This window comes from Jaculus jaculus, chromosome 5, assembly GCF_020740685.1.
Source record: "Jaculus jaculus isolate mJacJac1 chromosome 5, mJacJac1.mat.Y.cur, whole genome shotgun sequence".
Lineage (NCBI taxonomy): Eukaryota > Metazoa > Chordata > Mammalia > Rodentia > Dipodidae > Jaculus > Jaculus jaculus.
Window position 1 is genome coordinate 127282757 of NC_059106.1, and position 18629 is coordinate 127301385.

The 18629-nt window shown below is 41.9% G+C and overlaps 1 protein-coding gene across 4 annotated transcripts in view; it reads left to right on the forward strand.

The window, feature by feature from the left end:
• The window catches only part of Atp13a3 (ATPase 13A3), a 96749-nt gene that overhangs the window by 1265 nt on the left and 76855 nt on the right, over window positions 1–18629 (forward strand). The window lies entirely within an intron of this gene.

The following is an 18629-nucleotide window of genomic DNA, read 5'->3' on the forward strand; positions in this document are numbered from 1 at the left end:
TCAACTTCACCGACGCATTAAGTTTCATGTCGCTCTGTTTTCATTAGAGGATTGTCGCTTTGCTGAGTGGGCCACAGTTACCAAAATAGATGTGTGTGGGCATCCCATCCTGCTTACCAACCCCTTTTTAAGGAAGTTGTTTGAAATAGTAGACCTATGAATGATTGTTGTAGAAGACAGCTTTTTTGATGTAGTTTTTTGAAATTGGGTGGAATTTACTGTGTCATCTCAGGGTGACCTCGAACTCATGGTGATCCTCCTCCTGTGCCTCCCAAGTGCTGGGATTTAAACGTGTGTGCCACCATGTCTGCCTTTTTTTGTTTAGGTAGGCTCTCACTCTAGCCCAGGCTAACCTGGAATTCACTGTGAAGTTTCAGTGTGGGCTTGAATTCATGGCAGTGGTCCTACCTCTGCCTCCCGAGTGCTGGGATTAAAGGCATGCATCACCACACTTGATGAAGTTAACTTGTTAATCCCCCCCCCCCCCAGGTAAGGTCTTACTCTAACTCAGGCTGACCTGGACTTCACTATATAGTCTGAGGGTGATCCTCCTCTTTCTGCCTCCCAAGTCTTGGGATTAAAGTCGTGTACCACCACGCCCAGCTTGATTTTTTTGTTGTTTTGTTTTTTTTAGTTTTTGTTTGTGGGGGGTCTTGCTCTAGCCCAGGCTGACATGGAACTCACTATGTAGACTCAGGCTGGCCGTGAATGCACAGCAATCTTACTACCTCTGCCTTCTGAGTGCTGGGATTAAAGGCATGAGCCACCATGCCTGTATTAAAAATATATATTGTATTTATTTACTAGAGAGAGAGAGAAATGTTCACCAGAGCTTCCTGCTACAAACAAACTCCAGATGAATGCACCAACTGCGCATCTGGCTTCATGTTCATACTGGGGAAGCAAACCCTTGCTTTCAGGCTTGGCACACTCCTGTAACCACTGAGACATCTCCTCAGCCCAGAAGATAGCTTGTTTTTGAGACAGGGCGTCTTTCTATGTAGCTCAGCCTCCTGAAAGCTGGGGTTACAGGCACGCAGCACTGCGTACAGCCTAGAGGATAGCCTTTGCTTCTCTCCTGGTGTTAACCCTCCCTCCATCCCCTGCTGCTCACCGTTATATCAAGCTGAGGTGACAAGTGAAGTGAGCGTTCACATGTTGTCAGAACCGCAGTGCTTGTTTTTAGTCATGAGATTGGGTAGGAAAAGTGATAGTTTGATTTCATTTTCGATTAATAATATAGTTATAACTAAATAAAAATATCATGGCTGTTTTGGAAATAGATTGACAAACTTCAAGTTGATGGAGTGTTATTTGTAGGAAGATTGATTGTTTTGTCTAGGCCAACCATTTAAGCTTCATTTGAGGAACCTTACAATAGTTAAAATTTTAATTTGGAACTAATTTGAAATAATATAAGTTCCTATGTAGGCATGAAAAACTTTTCATACTAAGTAGAACAAAACTGTATGCTCGAATGTCTAATATCTTCTGTTGAATTTCTTGGTTCTGTGTATCAGATATTAGATCTAATAGACTTTGGCTTGTTTTGTTAGCTCTTAATAATTATTTAGGTAAAATTAATTTCCCAATTGTTTCTTGTTTTAAAAAAGTGTGTATTTCATTTATTTACTTGAGAGAAAAAGAAATAGGCAGTTAGAGAGGGAGAGAGAGAGAGAGAATGGGTGCACCAGGGCATCCAACCACTGTAAACGAACTCCATTTGCATGCCCCCTTGTGCCTCTGGCTTACATGGGTCTTGGGGTATCAAACGTGAGTCATTTGTCTTTACAGGCAAGGGCCCTAACCACTAAGCCATCACTCTGGCCCCCAGTTGTTTCTTATTTCAGCTACTTATTCTGTGAAGCGGTTTGTGGGGCTCAGTTGGTAGTATGCCTGCCTGGCTTGTACAAAGCCCTAGGTTTGCTCCCTGGCAGCGCATAAACTGGATGTAGTAGTGCCTCATCTGCAGTGTCAGCGTCCGCAGGTGGAGGCAGTAGGGGCAAGCACCAAGGTCGTCTTTAGCTACGTAGGAGCAAGTTTGAGGCTCACCTGAGGCACAGGAGAAAGAGAAAGAGAAAAGGTGTTGACAGCTGCAGCAGATTGCAATAGAAAGAGCACTGCACTTGGCGCCATACTTGACTTGGATGTCTGGTTTCTTCACTTTAACTTTGACCAATGCCAGTAGTTATTGAGAGAGGTCACTATATGATAGCTTCTAAGATCAACACTTGATAAGAGCTATTATACTTAAACCTCATTTTCTAGACAAGGAAACTGAGGCTTAGTTACTGATCGCCTAGCTCTAACTTCATAAACCTCTAACTAGTGACTTCTGTGTTACAGGCAGTAATAAAGCACTTAGATTTTGGCTGGCTTTAAAATCCTTGTAAGTTGCTTAACTCTTTCCCTTTTTTTCTGCTTTAACTTACAAATATGAACCTCAGTGTTTTGAGGATTAACTGAAGATATCTGTAAAGAAAGGAGCACTCACGACTTTAATACCAGCACTTGCACTTTGCAGGTGGAGGAAGGAAGGTCATCACTAGTTTGAGACCAGCTTGGGCTAAAACAGCCAGGGGTGCCTTTAATCCTAGCACTAGGGAGGCAGATGTAGGAAGATCTCATGAATTTGAGGACACTCTGATACTACATAGTGAATTCCAGGTCAGCCTGGGTTGGAGTGAGACCCTACCTAAACCTCTCCCCCTCCCTCCAAAAAAAGAAAGGAGGACCCACCTCTTCCTAGCACATAATAATAGCACCTTTCCTCTTTTCATATATTGAGTCATGCTAATGCTTTTATAGTATAGTGGTTTTGTGACCACTGAATAAGAATGTGCTTTATTCCCAAAATAAATGGTATTGTTCAGAAAATGTACTCTGGATCATATAACTATGGACATAAACTATTCAGTGGTCAAGCAGTGAGAATGAGGATCATAAGGGTACCCTGTGAAGCTTTATCTGTATTTTATTTTTTTTAAAGTACTGGTTTGTGGTAAAATAAGAGGCTTGTGAATGACAACAAAGTGGTTCTGATTTATAAAATCTTAGAAGACAGAAAGTAGAATTTCAATGTGACCTTGATGATCTTGTAGGTCTAATGTGGATTCAGTTGTTTTGTAGTGCTGGAGGTGGAGCCCTGGGCTTCACAGATGCTAGGGAAGTATGGTCACAGAGCTAAGTCCCCACCCTTGATGTAGTGTTTCTGTTTTTGAGACAGGGTCATTCCATTGCCCAGGCTGCCTTTGAGGTTGATGTGTAGCCTAGGCTTGCCTGGACTCAAGATTTTATCTTTGATGTATGAATAGCTGAGATCACAGGCTTTTGCTACCAGGCATGAATGGATTCTGTTAACTAGAATTCATGGTGCCCTAAAGTAAGCATGAGACGTTGTGGGTGAGTGGATCATAACTTTTAAATGGGAGTTAGCTTAGCATTTATTGAATAGAGTACCCTTAAAATAGTTCACAGTGGTAAATGAAAAGAAGTCAATCTAGTGTCTGATATCTGCTCATGTGGCAGACCTAATGTGTCCCACCAGTGATTCTAGTGATGAAATGTATTCTGAATGTAATAGCCTCTCCCTTTACCCATGGTTTTACCTCCTACAATTCAGTTGTGGTTCAAAAATATTAAATGGAGGGCTGGGCATGGTAGTGCACACCTTTAATCCCAGAATATTTGAGAGGCAGAGGTAGGAGTATTGCTATGAGTTCAAGTCCTGGTCAGCCACGGCTGGAGTGAGACCCTACCTCAAAAAAAAAATCAAAATAAAAAATAATAAAAAAGGGAAACGTTTAGAAATAAATAATTTAGAAGTTTTAGTTTTGTGCTACTGTGATAAAATTTTGTAGTCTCACTGTTCTGGCCTGGCACATGCGTCATGTCTTTGTTCAGCATACCCACCCTGTATGTACCCACCAACTAGCCACCACGGTGAGCAAACCAACTCTCATAGTGTTTAGCGTTTGTGTTCAAGTAAGCAATGTAAGCAGTACTTTACTGAAGTGCCTCAACATGCACGAGTAGTGATGCTAGCAATGCCCATATGGCAGAGAAACTAGAAAGTGCTTCCTTTAAGTAAAAGAGAAGATGTTTGAGAGGAGGGAGATGAGAGAAATCACATTCACATAGCTTTTATTGTCTGATGTTAAAATTGTCTTATTAATCTCTTACTGTGCCTGTTTTATAAGTTAAATGATCATAGACAGGTATGTATAAGAAAATAAAATATATACAGAAGTCAGTACTATCCTTGGTCAGGTGCATAATGGGGAGGTGGTCTTGGATTGTATCCAGCTTAAAGGGTTTGCTGAATGCTGTATTTCATTTGGTTAAATCTGGACCCAAAAGATAGCTAACAGGATTTAGTCTGGTTTTTGGAACTTTGTATTTAGGGTATCTTAATCTGTAGTAATCAAACCACGTTTCCTTTTTTTTAATAGTAATTTTTTTTTGGAGGTAGGATCTCACTCTAGCCTAGGCTGACTTGGAGTTCACTCTATTGTCCCAGGCTGTCCTCGAACTCACAGCAATCCTTCTACCTCTGCTTCCCAATTGCTGGGATTAAAGGCATGTGCCATCACAACTGGCTTCTTTTCAAATTTTTAAAAATTTTATTTGTGTGCATGTACACGTGTATGGGCTTGCAAGGGTCTCTTGCCACTACACATGCAATGCCAGATGCTTGCACTGGCTTTATGTGGGTGGCTTGGGGCCAAGATTGAACCTGGGCTAGCAGGCTCTGCAAGCAAGCTCCTTTAATCACTGAGCCATCTCCTCAGCCCCCAAACCATGTGTTAATTAACTTATCTATTTAGATGTCATGCAGGAAGAAACAAAATAATTCTTGTGTTATTTGAATTTATCTTCCCTTCCCCTACTCCTCCACCAGACAAGGTCTTATTCCAGTCTAGGGTGACACCTGGAACTCACTCTGTAGCTCCAGGTTGGCCTTGAACTCAAGAGGATCCTCCTACTTCAGCCTCCTGAGTGGAGTGCTTGACTAAAAGTGTGTGCTACCAAGCTCGACCTTTCTATTTTTAAAAATATCTTATTAATTAATTTATGAGGTAGAATGAATGAGTTAATATATGAATGGGTATATGAAGATGGATGTACCCAGATACATGCCTCACCATGCATCTGGCTAATTTACATAGGTACTGGGGAATTAAACTCAGGTCAGCAGGCTTAGTAAGTGAATACCTTTAACTGCTCAGCCTTCTTCCTATTTTGAGACTAGTGAAATAAGTTCAGAATTGAAGTATATTTTAATTAAGCTGTAGGTTGAAAAAATAATGTTTTGAGCTCATTTATTTTTGAGGCAAGTAGATATTTATAATGTAGAATGTCCTAAAGTTAATGATGATTAGTGGTAGAATAAGTTACTAGTTATCAGTAAAATAAAAATACAAGTAATGTGTATGGCTAGGTACAGAGGTGTGGGTCTATAGTCCCAACTACTGAGAAGGCTAAATTGGATGGCTGGATTGAGGTTAGGAGCTGAAGACCAGCCAGGGCAAATTAGTGAGACCTTGCCTCCAAAAAAACAAGCTGGGTGTGGTGATGCAGGTTTATAATCAGAGAACTCCGGAGGCTGAGACAGAAGGATCACTAAAAATTCAAGACCACTCTAGGCTATATTTTGAGACCTTAATTCAAAAAAACCTAAACCAAAGCAAAAATAAAAACACCAAAGAGTATAAAGTGTCATGAATAAATGATAATTGAAAAAACAGTTTTGAAACATAATTTTTATGGTAACGATAACTACTAAGAAGGCAGAAAAATGCAATGAAATAAAAAATGCATATGTCTGTAAAAGACCAAGGAACATTGTTAGAGGATAGGGCTTGCTAGGGAGGTCCACAGAACAACTCCAAAGAACTTCAAAACTAGATCTGTGTTGCAGTCACATTGCTGGCAGAAAACACCCGACCAAGAGCAACTTGTATGTGTGTGTGTGAGGTTTATTTTGACTTAAAGACTTGAGGGGATGCTCCATGATGGAAGGGGAAAATGATGGCATGAGCAGAGGGTGGATATCGCCTCCTGGCCAACATCAGATGGACAACAGGAACAAGAGAGTATGCCAAACACTGGGAAGGAGAAACTGGCTATAATACTCATAAGCCCACCCCAACAATACACCACCTCCAGGAGGGTTTAATTCTCAAATCGCCATCAGCTGGGGACATGGGATTCAGAAGACCTAAGTTTATGGGGGACACCTGAATCAAACCACCCCAATCTTCTAAGCCCACAAGTCATATGGGGGCGTTAGTAGAACCTGAGGTGGTAAAACATTAGCTTAGACAAATAGCAGACTTTCAGGCTATGAAGTTAATCTTTTTTTTAAAAAAAATATTTATTTGACCAAGAAAGAGAATGAGAATAGGTGCACCAGGGCCTCCAGCCACTGCAGATGAACTCCAGATGCATGTGCCCCCTTGTGCAGCTGGCTAACGTGGGTCCTGGGGAATCAAACCAGGGTCCTTTGGCTTTGCAGGCAAATGCCTTAACTGCCAAGCCATCCTTCCAGCCTGAAGTTAATCTCTTTTTGTTTGTTTTCAAGGTAGGGTCTTGGAATTTAGTATGTAGTCTCAGGGTGGCCTTGAACTCTTGGCAATCCTTCTCCCACCTCTGGTTTGTGAATGCTGGGATTAAAGGAGTGCCCCACCATGCCTGAAATTAATCTGTTAATTAAGGTTTCTTTTTCAACCGCCTCCTGCCTCTTTTTTTTTTTTTTTTTTTTTTTTTTTTGAGATCCAATCTCATTCTAGCCCAGGCTGCCTTGGAACTCACTCTGTAACTCAGGCTGTTCTCAAACTCAGTGATCTTTCTCTCTGTTTTCCAAGCGCTGGGATTGCAATTGTAAACCAACAAACACATCCAGTTTGTTACTAAAATTTTGTGTTTCTGTCTTAGATTAAGAGAAGGAAGAGGAGAGAGTATAAAAAGAAACCCTGCCCATTAGAAGGCAGGAGGGGCTAAAGCTTGCCCAGAGATCCAGATTGGGGTCATTTGTAGGTTCTGAATAGGGGCTGAGCTAACCAACCACAATGCCGCATTCAGGTTTAAGTGTGGCCACTCATGCCTGTGACCCCCCCCCCCCCCCCCCCAAGTGCTGAGGAGGACTGAGATAGGATCATTGCATTTTTGTGAGCTAGTTTACCTGGAAACAAAACAAAACAAAAAAACCAAAAACAAAACCAGGCCAAAAACCAGGGAATTCTGGCTTTGTGAGAGTCTGTGTCAGGGAATTAAGGCAGAAGAGTGAAAGAGGAGGATACCCAACACCTTCACACCAGATGTATTATGCCCCCTTCACACCCCAAAATATATCAAAAGGTGTGAGACTGGAAAATAATAATACTTGAGGGCCTGAGGAGATGGCTTATTAAGTAAAGCACAGCACTTGCTGTGCAAGACTAAACTGCACTGAGGGTCTTCAGAGCCTGCGTAAAGCCGGACACATGGCATGAGCACCTGTAATCCCAGTGGGCCTGCAGCCTGAAGGGAGGAAGTGGAGTCAGAGAGCCCTGGAGCTTGTGGGCCTTGCTAGCCCAGCAGTTGCAGTGGCTAACAGGACACCTGGAGGCCGGGGAGATGGCTCAGCAACTAAAGGTGCTGGTTTGCAAAGCCTGTAGGCCTGGGTTCAACTCCCCAGCTGCCTCGTAGAGCCAGATGTAAGGTGGTGCTTACATCTCTGAGACCCTGACTCGGACATGAAACACAGACATCCTGAAGTTGTCCTCTGGCCTCCACGTGCACACAAATATATAAGTAGATTTTTTTGTTTTTGTTTTCCGAGGTAGTGTCTCACTCTAGCTGAGGCTGACATGGAATTCACTATGTAGTCTCTGTGGTCTTGAACTCAGAGGATCCTGCTACCTCTGTCTCTCAAGTGCTGGGACTAAAGGCATGTGTCACTGTGCCCTGCCTATAAAATTTTTTTAAAGATGTGGAATGTGAGAATCAACATCTAAGGATGTCCTCTTGCTTCCACACACATGCACTAGCATGCATGCTCCTGCATTCACACACACAATCTTAAAGAATGTGAAAAGAAAATGACGCTAAGAGATAATAGCTAACCCAAGATTAGCCCCTTCTTACAGAAGAAGAAACTAGCCTGGTGTGGTGGTGCACACCTTTAATCCCAGTACTCAGGAGGCAGAGGTAGGAGGATCACCATGAGTTTGAGGCCACCATGAGACTCCATAGTGAATTCCAGGTCAGCCTGGGTTAGAATGGCACCCTACATTGAAAAAGTTAAAAAAAAAAAAATAGAGGAAACTGAGAGCATGTTAGTGAAAGATCTGAAGTTGAAATTTATATCTTTCTCTTAGATGTTCTTTCACCCATATCTTTGTATTTATTTATTTATGAGAGAAAGAGGCAGAAAGAGAAAGGGTGTTCCAGGGCTCCAGCCACTGCAAACAAATTCCAGATGCATGCTCCCCCTTGTGCATCTGGCTTACGTGGGTCCTAGAGAATCGAACCGGGATCCTTAGGCTTTGCAGGCAAACACCTTAACCACTAAGCTACCTCTCCAACCTGGGTTTTTTTTTTTTTTTGAGATAGGGTCTTGCTCTAGCCCAGGCTGACCTGGAATTCACTATGTAGTCTCAGGGGGGCCTCATACTCATGGCGATTCTCCCACCTCCGCCTCTTGAGTGATTAAAGGCACGCTCCACCATGTCCAGCCACCCATGTCTTTTTAAGCATTCTAATTTATTTTGAGATAGAGAGAGGAAGGGGGGAGGAGGGTGGGTAACTATGGGCACTCCAGGGCCTCTTGCCACTGCAAACAAACTCCAGAGGCATGCACCACTCTGGCTTTACGTGGGTACTGAGGAATTGAACCTGGGCCATCAGGTTATACAAGCAAACACCTTTAACTGTTGAGCCGTCTTTCCAGTCTCCACCTGTGTCTTTAGTATCTAGTAATGACACATCCCAGAACTCAATGTGATTGATAAATCTATGGAGAATCTACTTCTAAGGATTGCTTTTCAGACTTAAAAAAATTTTTTTTTGATGTTTATTTTTATTTATTTATTTGAGAGCAACAGAGAGAGAGGGAGGGAGAGAGAGGGGACAGTCGGTGTGCCAGGGATGCTTAGCCACTGCAAACGAACTCCAGATGCGTGCGCCCCCTTGAGCATCTGGCTAACGTGGTTCCTGGGGAATCGAGCCTTGAACGGGGTCCTTAGGCTTCACAGGCAAGCCCTTAACCGCAAAGCCATCTCTCCAGCCCACATGTCAGACTTTTTTTTTTTTTTAAATTTTTGTTTATTTATTTATTTGAGAGTGACAGACAGAGAGAAAGACAGATAGAGGGAGAGAGAGAGAATGGGCGCGCCAGGGCTTCCAGCCTCTGCAAACGAACTCCAGACGCGTGCGCCCCCTTGTGCATCTGGCTAACGTGGGACCTGGGGAACCGAGCCTTGAACGGGGTCCTTAGGCTTCACAGGCAAGCACTTAACCGCTAAGCCATCTCTCCAGCCCACATGTCAGACTTTTAAAAGAAGTTATTTTTAGTTTGTTTTAAAATTAGTCATGAAATTGCTCCTATATGTATGTCTGACTTAACCTTTTATTTTTTTATTTTTATTTTCTTTTCACAATTTTTATTAACATTTTCCATGATTATAAAAAATATCCCATGGTAATACCTTCCCTTCCCCCCACACTTTCCCCTTTGAAATTCCATTCTCCATCATATTACCTCCCCATCTCAATCATTGTACTTACATATATACAATACCATCCTATTAAGTACCCTCCTCCCTTCCTTTCTCTTCCCTTTATATCTCCTTTTTAACTTACTGGCCTCTGCTACTAAGTATTTTCATTCTCACGCCGAAGCTCAATCATCTGTAGCTAGGATCCACATATGAGGGAGAACATGTGGTGCTTGGCTTTCTGGGCCTGGGTTACCTCACTTAGTATAATCAGTATAATCCTTTCCAGATCCATCCATTTTTCTGCAAATTTCATAACTTCATTTTTCTTTACTGCTGAGTAGAACTCCATTGTACAAATGTGCCACATCTTCATTATCCACTCATCAGTTGAGGGACATCTAGGCTGGTTCCATTTCCCAGATATTATAAATTGAGCAGCAATAAACATGGTTGAGCATGTACTTCTAAGGAAATGAGATGAGTCCTTAGAATATATGCCTAGGAGTGCTATAGCTGGGTCATATGGTAGATCAATCTTTAGCTGTTTTAGGAACCTCCACACTGATTTCCACAATGGCTGGACCAGATTACATTCCCACCAGCAGTGTAGAAGAGTTCCTCTTTTTCCACATCCCTGCCAACATTTATGATCATTTGTTTTCATGATGGTAGCCAATCTGACAGGAGTGAGATGGAATCTCATTGTAGTTTAATATGCATTTCCCTGATGACTAGTGATGTAGAACACTTTTTCAGATGCTTATATGCCACTCATATTTCTTCCTTTGAGAATGCTCTATTTAGCTCTGTAGCCCATTTTTTGATTGGCTTGTTTGCTACCTTATTATTTAACTTTTTGAATTCTTTGTATATCCTAGATATTAATCCTCTATCAGATATATAGCTGGCAAAGATTTTTTCCCATTCTGTAGGTTGCCTCTTTGCTTTTTCACTGTGTTCTTTGCAGTGCAAAATCTTTGTAATGTCATGAGGTCCCAGTGATTAATCTGTGGTTTTATTGCCTGAGCAATTGGGGTTGTATTCAGAAAGTCTTTGTCAAGACCAATATGTTGAAGGGTTTCCCCTACTTTTTCCTCTAACAGTTTCAGAATTTCAGGTCTGATGTTAAGGTCTTTAATCCATTTTCACTTAATTCTTGTGCATGGAGAGAGAGAAGAATCTATTTTCATCCTTCTACAGATGTATATTCAGTTTTCCCATCACCATTTGCTGAAGAGGCAGTCTTTTCTCTAATGAGTATTTTTGGCATTTTTATCGAATATCAGGTGGCTATAGCTATCTGGACTTACATCTGGGTCCTCTGTTCTGTTCTACTGATCTACATGTCTGTTATTTAACTTTTTCTTTTTATAAAAAATATTTTATTTATTTATTTATGAGAGTGTGAATGAATATGGGTATGCTAGGGCCTCTAGACACTGCAAACAAATTCTCTTGTACATCTGGCTTATGTGGGTACTAGGGAATCAAACCTGAGTCCTTAGGCTTTGCAGGCAAGTGCCTCTAAGCCATCTCTCCAGCCCTGAGTTTACCCCATGAGTTATCTTTTTGGTAACATCCATGATCTACTTTGCCTATTTGAACTGGGATGAAAAATACTTAGTTACTAATTTTGGTATAAAAGACAAGTGTTTTAGTTCCTTATTTTTTGTAAATATTTATTTTCATTTATTTGAGGCAGAGGGGAAGAGAGAATGGGTGCTCTAGGGCTTCTAGCCACTGCAGATGAACTCCAGATGCATGTGCTACCTTTTGCATCTGGCGAATTGAACCTGGATCCTTAGGCTTTGCAGGCAAGTACTGTAACCGCTAAGCCATCTCTCCAGCCCTGGTTCCTTATTTTTTAATATTTTATTTATTTATTTATGAGAGAGAAAGGGAGAGAGGCAAAGAGAAAGAATGGGTGTGCCAGGGCCTTTCAGTCACTGCAAACAAACTCCACATGCATAGTTGCTTTGTACATCTGGCTTATGTGGCATGTACTGAGAAATCATATCTGGGCCCTTAGGCTTTATAGGCATTGCCTTAACATCTAAGCCATCTCTCCTAGCCCCATGGTTCCTATTTTTATTTTTTCTTTTTTTTTTCTTTTTGTAGTATTGGAGAGTAATCCTAGGACCCTTGAGTGTCCTAGACAAGCACTACTACTGAGCTATGTATCCCAAAGCTTTGAACTTTGTTCAAACCTAGGCAGGTCTTGATCTTAGATTCTCCTGTCTGTCCCTTCTAAGTAGCTGTGATTACAGGCCTGGCTCCTAATTCTTTCTCACTGATTTTTGTAGCTGAGTTGAGTGAGACCACATTATGCTTTATGCAGGACCTTTGGGCCTAAGCTCTTACTGAAGGAAAAATCCTGTGTAGTGACACTTAACTCTTAGAAAGCAAAAGATCTGTAAAAATGTACTAGTTTGGGGCTAGAGATGTAGCTCAGTGATTGAACACTTTCTGGCATGTGCAAAGCTCTGAGTTCAATCCATAGAACTCACTTAAAAAAAAAAAAAAACAACTACCTGCTTAAAAACTGGTAGGAGCCAGGGTTTTTATGCATGCCTTTAATCTTAACAGTCTGGAGGCAGAGGTAAGAAGGAACACTGCAAATTCAAGGCCTAGAGACTATAGAGAGAGAGTTCCAGGTCAGTCTTAAAAACACAAAACAAACAAACAAAAAAAAAAACTGTTTGGAAATTGACATTATCTTTGAATGTTAGCCAATATTTCCTCTGGCTTTAGCACAGGTTACATCTGTGTGCATGCATGCATTGTTATATATGAAGACATGAGTATATGCATGTAGGCCAGAGGACAATTTTGAGTGTTATTTCTCAGGAACACAGTCCACCTCTTTTGAGGGTCCTATTGGCTTACTGATTATGTTAGACTGGCTGGCAAGAGAGCCTCAGAAATCCTGCTGTCTATGCTTACCCAGTGCTGGAATTACTGGCATGCACCCCACACACCATACATTAAAAAAAAAAAATATTTGCAGACACACACACACACACAGAAACAAAATGGGGGGGGGGAGGGAGGGCACTACAAACTCCAGATACATGCACCACTTTGCATCTGGCTTTATGTGGGTACTGGAGAATTAACATGGGTCGTTAGGCTTTGCAAACAAAGACCTTAACTGCTGAGCCATCTCTCTAGTCCCCAAACCCTGCATTTTTACAGGGTGACTGGTGAACAGACTAAGTCCCTCGTGCTGGTGAAGCATGACCAGCTGAACTATTCTTGGATCCTAGAACAGGTTACACAGAGGTGGAATCATGATACATGCTTTGTTTTTGTTTTTTGCTAAATAAATAAAAAAAAAAGTTTATTGTGTGTCAAGCACAAGTGTGGAAGTTAGAGAGTAGCATTTGTTAGCTAGGTGTGGTGGCTCATACCTTTAAACCCAGCACTTGGGAGGCAGAGGTAGGAGGATCACCGTGAGTTCAAGGCCACCCTGAGAGGACATAGTGAATTCCAGGTCAGCCTGGGCTACAGCGAAACCCTACCTCAAAAAAACCAAAAAAAAAAAAAAAAAAAAAAGAGTGGCATTTGTGTTAGTCCTTGCTTTCCACCTTGTTTTGAGGCAAGATCTTTTTTTTTCCTTAGGTAAAGTGTCACTCTAGCTCATTTTTGTTCACTGATTTATTAGCCAGTTTCTGTGTAGTGATTCTCTTGTCTCCCATCTCTCATGTCCAAGGATGGTAGGCATGTGCCCCCCCTTCCCTCCTTTTTTGAGGTAGGGTTTCACTTTAGTCAGGCTGATCTGTAGCCCCAATCTGGCCTTGAACTAACAGCAGTCTTCCTTCTTCTGCCTCCCAAATGCTGGAATTAAAAGTGTGTGCCACCATGGCCAGCTGAGAGATGTCTTTTGACAAATTGAGGAATAGCAGGTTTCTGTTTTCCATTTTGGGCTCATTCTGGGACAGGAATGTGAAGGCAGGTATTGTGCTATGATTATTTAAATTATTCCCCCATAGTTGAATTGGCTTAATTAAATGACATATTCTGTAATTCATAATGTGACAAATAGAAAAAGAAATTAAATATGAAAAGTACTGTCATCCTAGGATTATACCACATTAAAGAATCTAGTGTAATTAAAAGACTAAATAAAAGGGCTGGAGAGATGGCTCAGCAGTTAAGGCACCTGCATGCCAAGTCTAACAACCTGTGTTTGATTCCCCACTACCCACGTAAAACCAGGTGCACAAAGTGGCGTATACATCTGGAGTTCATTTGTAGTGGCTAGAGGACCTGGCCCATTCTCTCTGTCTCTCTTCTTTGCTTGGGTGTGTGTATTTATATTTATTTACTTCTCACACGTATATACATATTACATACATATATGTTATGTTAAAGACTAAATAATAAGGTTGAGGAGACTGTTGGTTAGGTCCTTGGTATAATTCTTGACTGATACTCAAATTTATGTATGCATTGTTTTCAAAATCAGTACTTTGTTCCCAAGATGTGTTGTGTTTTTAAAGCCTATATAAATTATTGATTCTTTCCATGAAATTTAATGTATCTGAATTTAAGCATCACTCTGGAGATAGTACTAGTGAGAAAAACATGTTTTTTTTTTTTTTTGTCGTGTGTGTTGGCCATAGGTGATATTGGCTGTCTTCCTCAGTTGCTCTCCACCTTACTTTCTGAAGCATAGCCTGTCACTTGGATCTGGGCTGGCTCTTTTCTCTCATCCCTGCTCCCATTCCTTCTCAGTGGTGTTACAGGTATTTGCTATGGGGTTGTGGGTTATGCATTGTGGGAGCAGCACTCAGTTATTTTGAGGGGGCGGAATGGAATGCCTCTGGGCATGATGTCTCAGCCTGTGGCTCTTACAATCTTTTTGCTCCCTCTTCTGCAAAATTCTCTGAGCCATGGTGGTTGAGTTTTAAGTCTACTTCAGTGATGAGCTCTTAAGAGCCTCTGGATCTCTGCTTTGATAAGAGCTAAGTATCCTCAGGGTCTGTCTCCTTCACCCTAGCGCTGATTATCAGGTTCAGCATGGAAGCAGCCCTCTTGCATGTCTCCTCAATTCCTCTGTGGTCTCAGCTGTGTCTTGGCTGAAGTGCGAGGGGTAGTTTATCTCCTCAGGTCTCCCTGCCTTCTGAAAAAGAACAGATTCTCCAATGGGGAGTGAAGTCCGCATAGTTTATATAGGATAAGCATTATTAATTTAGGGAAAATTTGACATATGTAACCCCTCTTTTAGCCAAAGACTAGTGAAAGCTTGGCTCTAGAGAGCATAATCTTTGTATCCATAGGAATCTGACCTGGTTCCCAATTCCAGATACTGGCTCCTTTACACTGAGTGGATCTCTTAGCCAATCAGAAAACTATTGGTCACCCACCAGGGCTGTGTGTCACTATTGCACTGGCATGTACATTTTATCAGGGTGTTTGCTTCTGAGAGTTGTCTTAGACCTCTGGTTGCTCAGACCATTGTTGGCCACTTGTCCCCCAGTAGCTCATACAGCACTTTCCAGCACTAGATGTGCTAAGTGTCTGGGGACTGGCTCTTCTGGATTCCAGCCAGGTCTCCGTGCTCTGTGCTGTGTGTTGGCAGCATATGGTGTCTTCACCAGTAGAGTCTTAACTTTTGTCTCAGGTGGATAATCAAGTGCTTTGACAGAAACTTGTCTTGTTTTGGGGATCTTGTAGGTCTCTCCAGTCAACAGCTCATTGTGGGTAGCAACCAATCTCTGGTACTGGGAGTTATAGGCCAGAGACATTTTTTTTATTCTTTTTAGGCTTAGGCTTCATTCCACCCTTTCTAGGGCCCTTTCTAGGTGCTCCCCTTAATATTCCTTTTGAGGGTTATATCTTTTAGTTTATCTCCAAGCAAGAATAAAGGTTTCTATGGTACCAGTTTGTTTTGGATTTAGTTTTGTGTTTTTTTTTCCCACCCTCCTCTTCCCCTCCCCCCCAAACTCTTCCATCTCTGTTGTGGGACTTGCGTTGCCTATCAGGATGTCAGCAACTCGAGCTTGTCCAGTTTAGGAACCGCAGATAGTGAAACCATGCAGCATTTGTCTTTCTGTGATTGTGTGAATTTGCTGAGTATGATCTGTTCCAAGTCTGTCCATTTTTCTACAAATTTCATTGTATCTTTTTTTCTTACTGCTAAGTAGAAATCCATTGTGTAAATGTACCACAACTTCATTAGCCATTCATCCAGTGATGGGAAGCTGGGTTGATTCCATTTCTTAGCTATAATGAATTGAGCAGCTGTAAACATGGTGAGTTAAGACTAGTAATGTTTAAAGTTATAACTGTTAGGTTTGATTTGATCCCTGCTGTGATGGGGTGCCTTAAGGGGTTTGGTGCTTTCTTGTGTTTTATACTTTTTTGAGCTTGGTCTAGTTTTGGTTATTGTGATCATCATCTTGTAGGCTCTTGAGATTGGTTGTTTGGCTGTTCTGTGGGGGGCATTCCCTGAAGTATTTTCTGTAGGTTTGGCTTGTGTTCATGGAAGTGTTTCCTTTCACCATCTATTTTTTGCTGGGTAGAGGACCTTGGGTTGGAAGCCATAGTTTTTCAGACTTTGAAGTGTTTCATTCCAGACCCTTCTGACTTTCAGTTTCCACTAAGAAATCTGATGTAATTTTGATAGGATTGTCCTTGTATGTTGTGAGTTGTTTCTCTTTTGCTGTTTTTAACACTGTCTTTGGTTTCATTAAGAATTTTAACTATGTTGTGCCTTGGAGAGTTTCTTCTTTGGTCCTGTCTGTTCGGTGTTCTGTGGGCTTCTTATGTATGTATTCTAGAGAGGCTTTCAAAAGCTCTATTTTATTTTTGTTTTCTGTTGTGTTATTTAGTATTGTGTCCATCTCTTTTTGAGGTATGATTTCAGTTCGAGGTCTAATTTTCTTGAAGCTTCTGGAATTCATTCTTTATTCATTCATTTTTCATTAAGCTTAATAAACTGGTTATTGAGGTCTTCCGTTTCTTGGCTCACCTTCAATTCATTTATATCTCTTTTGAGGCTTCTAAGGTTTATTCAGTTAAGTTAGCCCAAGTGTCAAAAGCTGAGTGCTCTAAGAGATGATTCTGCTGAATTTCATTTATGTGATTTTTGGTTTTTTGATGGTTTGCTTCAAGTTCAGCAATTCTTTGGATCAGGGTCATATTGTTGAGTTTTCATTTTGGAATTCAATTTCTGTTGATTTCTGTCTATGATTTTGTTGAAGGCTTCCATTACAGGACTAGGCATCCTTGGTGGAGATCTCTTAGTTTTATGACTTTGGTTTTTTTTTTTTTTTTTTTTTTTTTTTTTTTTTTTTTGTGTGTGTGTGTGTGTGTGTGTGTATTGTGGTCTACCTATCTTGGGGAAGCATTTTATTCTATTGAGGGGGAAGCAAGTACTTTTCCTTGTAGGATGTCAGTGAATGTTCTGTTTTAAATGTGAACTGGATTGGTGTACAATGTGGCTATAAACTGTAGATGCTCAGATTGTGGAGGTTGCAAGCACATCAAAGGTAGTAGGAGGTAGGGAACTGGGAGCTCTGGTCTACTCACTCCATTTGCACACACTTTTCAGCACAAGGGTATCAGGAGGTGTGGGACCAGGAGCTAGGAAGCTGGTGAACTAGGGGCAAGAGGACAGCTCCTATAGTGCTCTGTACATCTTCTGGCTCAGGGTACTAGGGATTTGGGTGCCCCGGGGCCCTATCAGGAAACCTGAGCAAAGGCCTGCAGCCCACATACAGGCAGGGACCAGGCCACCCCAAGGCAGCAGGGGTACCAGCACCAGGGAACTTGGAGGTGGAGAACTAACTGGGTGCTTTGGCCTGCTCACTGCTGAGTGTACACCCTCTGGGTCCCTGGGCCATTCACTCAGGAAGGCAGAGCAAGGGGCCTGCTTCAGCAGCAATCTTGCAGGAACAGGGAGGTTTCCGGGTGTGTGTGTGGGAGATCTGGCCTACTCTGCACTCACATGCTCAGGAGCAGGGGATCCCAGAGTTTGGGGACCCAGGGGCCATTCAGTCAGGAGGGCGGAGGAAGGGGCCTCACAACTAGTTTTGACCTTGTTCTTGGATATCTTTTGCAAGCAAGTGCCTTTTTAACTGCTGAGCCCTCCCTCCAGCTGGGGGTCCCTTTGGGGTTTCCCTTCTACCATAGTGGTAGGGAAATACATAGTGTTTTATATTGGGAGACTTTAAATAATAGCTAAAGGTGTCTTAGCATGCTTAAACTAGCATTCCATCAGTTTATATGAGCGCATGTTTTGAAGGTACATTTGGAATACGCTGCTGCAGTGGCAAGCTGCTGACAGCCCTTCCCCCCCACCCCAGGTAGGGTCTTGCTCTAGTCCAGGCTGACCTGGAATTCACTATGTAGTCCCAGGAAGCTATTGAAATTTTAAGCTGGGAGAGTAAAGGTTATATTTGGTTTGCATGTAGACTAGGCAAAAGGACCTGAATTGAGACAATATTAGTGGAGATAGGGCATGTGAATGGGTTTGAGGAAGGTAGAAGTGGTGATTTAGTGCCCAGTTGGATATTGGAAGTGTGGGATAGGAAAGGTTCTAGGATGACTTTCCTATTTAATGTTTTAAGACACATCATGCTCATTAAAACAAATTAGTGGGTATTGGTGGGCTGTTAAGGAGACATTGGGTTTTAACTGTAAGCATGGAGAGGTCAAATCTGTGGGTCTGGGGCAATGGATATGTCAGTGTTGAAAACTGATTGGTGATAATTGCCACCACAGATAACATGTGACAAAGAGAATGGTCTGGGAGACGCTAATGATTAAGAGCTCAGAGGGAGCAGTGGCTAGTGTGATGTAAACTGCAGTTCCGTTTCTCAAAGTAGTTTTTGAAAAGAAAGGGATTGGAGCTGGAAAGATGGCTTAGCGGTTAAGGTGCTTGCCTGCAAAGCCAAAGGACTTAGGTTCAGTTCCCTAGTA